The following is a 6,032-nucleotide window of genomic DNA, read 5'->3' on the forward strand; positions in this document are numbered from 1 at the left end:
TCAGCCATTCATCAGCCATTCATCAGCCATTCATCAGCCATTCATCAACCATTCATCAGCCATTCATCAACCATTCATCAGCCATTCATCAGCCATTCATCAGCCATTCATCAACCATTCATCAGCCATTCATCAGCCATTCATCAGCCATCTCCAACTGGGAAAAATAGTTTTGAACTGTCATCCAACTCGTAGTTCCAAGTCAGAAACTCTGGCATCTTTCTAGCGCTCCGACTTTCCGACCTGAAGATCACTGACATCAGGTTGGAGTCATTAAATCTCGTTTTCAACCACTCCACAAATTTCTTGTTAATAACAAACTATAGTTTTGGCAAGTCGGTTAGGACATCTACTTTGTGCATGACACAAGTAATTTTTCCCAAAAATGTTTACAGACAGATTATTTAACTTATAATTCACTGTATCACAATTCCAGTGGGTCAGAAGTTTACATACACTAAGTTGACTGTTCCTTTAAACAGCTTGGAAAATTCCAGAAAATTATGTCATGGCTTTAGAAGCATCTGATAGGCTAATTGACATAATTTGAGTCAATTGGAGGTGTACCTGTGAATGTTTTTCAAGGCCTACCTTCAAACTCAGGGAAAATCAAAAGACCCAGGAACCATGTTCATCTGTACAAACAATAGTATGCAAGTACAAACACCATGGGACCACGCAGCCATCATACCTCTCAGGAAGGAGACGTGTTCTGTCTCCTAGAGATTAACGTACTTTGGTGCGGAAAGTGCAAATCAATCACAGAACAGCAGCAAAGGACCTTGTGAAGATGCTGAATGAAACCGGTACAAAGTATCTAAATCCGCAGTAAAACGAGTCCTATATAGACATAACCTGAAAGGCTGCTCAGCAAGGAAGAAGCCACTGCTCCAAAACCACCATATAAAAGCCAGACTACGGTTTGCAACTGCACATGGGGACAAAGATAGTACTTTTTGGAGAAATGTCCTCTGGTCTGATGAAACAAAAATAGAACTGTTTGGCCATAATGACCATCGTTATGTTTGGAGGAAAAAGGGGAGGCTTGCAAGCCAAAGAACACCATCCCAACCATGAAGCACGGGGTGGCAGCATCATGTTGTGGGGTGCTTTTTAACAGATGTGAAATGGCTAGCCAGTTAGCGGTGGTGCGCGCTAATAACTTTTCAATCGGTGGCGTCACTCGCTCTGAGACCTTGAAGTAGTTGTTCCCCTTGTTCTGCAAGGGCCACGGCTTTTGTGGAGTGATGGGTAACGATGCTTCGAGGGTGGCTGTTGTTGATGTGTGCAGAGGGTCTCTGGTTCGTGCCCAGGTTGGGGCGAGGAGAGGGACAGAAGTTATACTGTTACATTGATGCTGTTGACACGGATCACTGGTTGCTGTGGAAAAGGAGGAGGTCAAACCGAGTGTAACCGATGTGAAATGGCTAGCTAGTTAGCGGTGGTGCACGCTAAATAGCGTTTCAATCGGTGACGTCACGATGCTTCCAGGGTGGCTGTTGTTTAACAACTACTTCAAGGTCTCAGAGCAAGTGGCGTCACCGATTGAAACACTATTAGCGCGCACCACCGCTAAGTAGCTAGCCATTTCACATCGTTTACAAAAGCCCCCCAACAGAAGCACCCTTGGTTGGAGCCCGGGTCGGTGCGAGGGAACAGAAGGTATACTGTTACACATTGCTGCAGGAGGGACTGGTGCACTTCACAAAACAGTGGCATCATGAGGCAGGGAAATTATGTGGATATATTGAAGCAACATCTCAAGACATCAGTCAGGAAGTTAAAGCTTGGTCGCAAATGGGTCTTCCAAATGGACAATGACCCCAAGCATACTTCCAAAGTTGTGGCAAAATGGCTGAAAGACAACAAAGTCAAGGTATTGGAGTGGCCATCACAAAGCCCTGACCTCAATCCTATAGAACATTTGTGGGCAGAACTAAAAAAAGCGTGTGCGAGCAAGGAGGCCTACAAACCTGACTCAGTTACACCAGCTCTGCAAGGAGGAATGAGCCAAAATTCACCGGCGGGCCGTGTCAGTGGCAATGTATTGTCCTCAAAACGCAGAAAGAAGTTGTTAAATTTGTCTGGGAGCAAGATGACGATGTCCGCGACGGGGCTGGTTTTCTTTTTGTAATCCGTGATAGTCTGTAGACCCCTGCCACATATGTCTCATGTCTGAGCTGTTGAAATGCGACTCCACTTTGTTTCTATGCTGTTTGAATGTCTTATGTCAATGTAATTCTCTGAGGCTACCCGGAACATATCTCAGTCCACGTGATCAAAACAATCTTGAAGCGTGGAATCCGATTGGTCAGATCAGCCTTGGCTATACCTAAGCACGGGCCGTGCTGTTTTAGTTTTTGCCTGTAGGAGGGGAGCAACAAGATGGAGTCATGGTTGGTTTAGCCAAAAGGAAGGCGGGGGAGGGCCTTGTATGTAACGCGGAAGTTAGAGTAGCAATGGTCGAGTGTGTTACTCGCTCGTGTACTGCAATCAGTATGCTGATAGAATTTAGGTAGCCTTATTCTCAAATGAGCTTAGTTAAAATCCCCAGCTACAATAAATGTAACCTCAGGATATGTGGTTTCCAGTTTGCATAAAGTCCAGTGAAGTTCCTTGATGGCCGTCTTGGTATCCACTTGCAGGGGGACATACACAGCTGTGACGATAACCGAGGAGAGGTCTCTTGGGAGATAATACGGTCGGCATTTGATTGTGAGGAATTCTAGGTCTGGTGAACAAAAGGACTTGAGTTCTTATATGTTTTTACAATTACACCATGAGTCATTAATCACGAAACATACACCCCTATCCTTCATCTTACCAGAGAGATGTTGATGCACTGAAAATCTCGTTGTCTGTACTGACTCCGACAGCATGTCCCCAGCTAGCCATGTTTCTGTGAAACAGAGTATGTTACAATCCTGGATATCTCTTTGGAAAGAGACAGTAGCCTAGATAGATAGTAGCCTATTGTTGACTTGGTGATGTGAGGTCTCAATCTTCAAATAAACTTTGTCTATGTTCGGGTTCGGCAAAAATGTGGCATGCAAACTTTGGTTATGACACAGAAAAAACTTTGACAAAGTTACAGCTTCGGCGATATAATTCATAACCTACCTGTGTTACGTCTGCTTCCAACACACTCTCAAACACATAGATCCCCTGAACGCAGCTCACTCTCCAGCCCACTTTCCAGCTCACACTCTCAAACACATAGATCCCCTGAACGCAGCTCACTCTCCAGCCCACTTTCCAGCTCACACTCTCAAACACATAGATCCCCTGAACGCAGCTCACTCTCCAGCCCACTTTCCAGCTCACACTCTCAAACACATAGATCCCAATCACCTGAATTCTAATCACCTGTTCACACACCTGTATGTCATTATCACACACTATTAAGTTCAGTTCTTTGCATTCCATCACTGTGAGGTAGTGTTTGTTTTGTGACACACGTCTATTCAGAGCGCTGGTTTGCATGTAATTTGATCCTCCCGTGTATGATAGTTTTTGCCTGCCTAACTAAAGATGCCTATTCCCTATTCCTGCCTGTATTTTAGCCTATCAGTGTTATTACAGTGTTTAATAGTCACATGTACAGGGTTGCAGGTAATATTACAGTGTTTCATAGTCACATGTACAGGGTTACAGGTGTTATTACAGTGTTTAATAGTCACATGTACAGGGTTGCAGGTGTTATTACAGTGTTTAATAGTCACATGTACAGGGTTACAGGTGTTATTACAGTGTTTAATAGTCACATGTACAGGGTAGCAGGTGTTATTACAGGGTACAGTGTTTAATAGTCACATGTACAGGGTAGCAGGTGTTATTACAGTGTTTAATAGTCACATGTACAGGGTTACAGGTGTTATTACAGTGTTTAATAGTCACATGTACAGGGTTACAGGTGTTATTACAGTGTTTAATAGTCACATGTACAGGGTTGCAGGTGTTATTACAGTGTTTAATAGTCACATGTACAGGGTTGCAGGTGTTATTACAGTGTTTAATAGTCACATGTACAGGGTTACAGGTGTTATTACAGTGTTTAATAGTCACATGTACAGGGTTGCAGGTGTTATTACAGGGTACAGTGTTTAATAGTCACATGTACAGGGTTACAGGTGTTATTACAGTGTTTAATAGTCACATGTACAGGGTTACAGGTGTTATTACAGTGTTTAATAGTCACATGTACAGGGTTGCAGGTGTTATTACAGGGTACAGTGTTTAATAGTCACATGTACAGGGTTAAAGGTGTTATTACAGTGTTTAATAGTCACATGTACAGGGTTACAGGTGTTATTACAGGGTACAGTGTTTAATAGTCACATGTACAGGGTAGCAGGTGTTATTACAGGGTACAGTGTTTAATAGTCACATGTACAGGGTTACAGGTGTTATTACAGGGTACAGTGTTTAATAGTCACATGTACAGGGTAGCAGGTGTTATTACAGTGTTTAATAGTCACATGTACAGGGTAGCAGGTGTTATTACAGTGTTTAATAGTCACATGTACAGGGTTACAGGTGTTATTACAGGGTAACTAGTCACATGTACAGGGTAGCAGGTGTTATTACAGTGTTTAATAGTCACATGTACAGGGTTGCAGGTGTTATTACAGTGTTTACTAGTCACATGTACAGGGTAGCAGGTGTTATTACAGTGTTTAATAGTCACATATACAGGGTTACAGGTGTTATTACAGTGTTTAATAGTCACATGTACAGGTGTTATTACAGTGTTTAATAGTCACATGTACAGGGTAGCAGGTGTTATTACAGTGTTTAATAGTCACATGTACAGGGTTACAGGTGTTATTACAGTGTTTAATAGTCACATGTACAGGGTAGCAGGTGTTATTACAGGGTACAGTGTTTAATAGTCACATGTACAGGGTTACAGGTGTTATTACAGTGTTTAATAGTCACATGTACAGGGTAGCAGGTGTTATTACAGTGTTTAATAGTCACATGTACAGGGTTACAGGTGTTATTACAGTGTTTAATAGTCACATGTACAGGGTTACAGGTGTTATTACAGTGTTTAATAGTCACATGTACAGGGTAGCAGGTGTTATTACAGTGTTTAATAGTCACATGTACAGGGTAGCAGGTGTTATTACAGTGTTTAATAGTCACATGTACAGGGTTACAGGTGTTATTACAGGGTACAGTGTTTAATAGTCACATGTACAGGGTTACAGGTGTTATTACAGTGTTTAATAGTCACATGTACAGGGTTACAGGTGTTATTACAGGGTACAGTGTTTAATAGTCACATGTACAGGGTTACAGGTGTTATTACAGCGTTTAATAGTCACATGTACAGGGTAGCAGGTGTTATTACAGTGTTTAATAGTCACATGTACAGGGTAGCAGGTGTTATTACAGTGTTTAATAGTCACATGTACAGGGTAGCAGGTGTTATTACAGTGTTTAATAGTCACACGTACAGGGTAGCAGGTGTTATTACAGTGTTTAATAGTCACATGTACAGGGTTACAGGTGTTATTACAGTGTTTAATAGTCACATGTACAGGGTTACAGGTGTTATTACAGGGTACAGTGTTTAATAGTCACATGTACAGGGCAGCAGGTGTTATTACAGTGTTTAATAGTCACATGTACAGGGTTACAGGTGTTATTACAGTGTTTAATAGTCACATGTACAGGGTAGCAGGTGTTATTACAGGGTACAGTGTTTAATAGTCACATATACAGGGTTACAGGTGTTATTACAGGGTACAGTGTTTAATAGTCACATGTACAGGGTTACAGGTGTTATTACAGTGTTTAATAGTCTCATGTACAGGGTTACAGGTGTTATTACAGGGTACAGTGTTTAATAGTCACATGTACAGGGTAGCAGGTGTTATTACAGTGTTTAATAGTCACATGTACAGGGTAGCAGGTGTTATTACAGTGTTTAATAGTCACATGTACAGGGTTACAGGTGTTATTACAGGGTACAGTGTTTACTAGTCACATGTACAGGGTAGCAGGTGTTATTACAGTGTTTAATA

The sequence above is a fragment of the Oncorhynchus keta genome, unplaced genomic scaffold, assembly GCF_023373465.1.
Source record: "Oncorhynchus keta strain PuntledgeMale-10-30-2019 unplaced genomic scaffold, Oket_V2 Un_contig_473_pilon_pilon, whole genome shotgun sequence".
Lineage (NCBI taxonomy): Eukaryota > Metazoa > Chordata > Actinopteri > Salmoniformes > Salmonidae > Oncorhynchus > Oncorhynchus keta.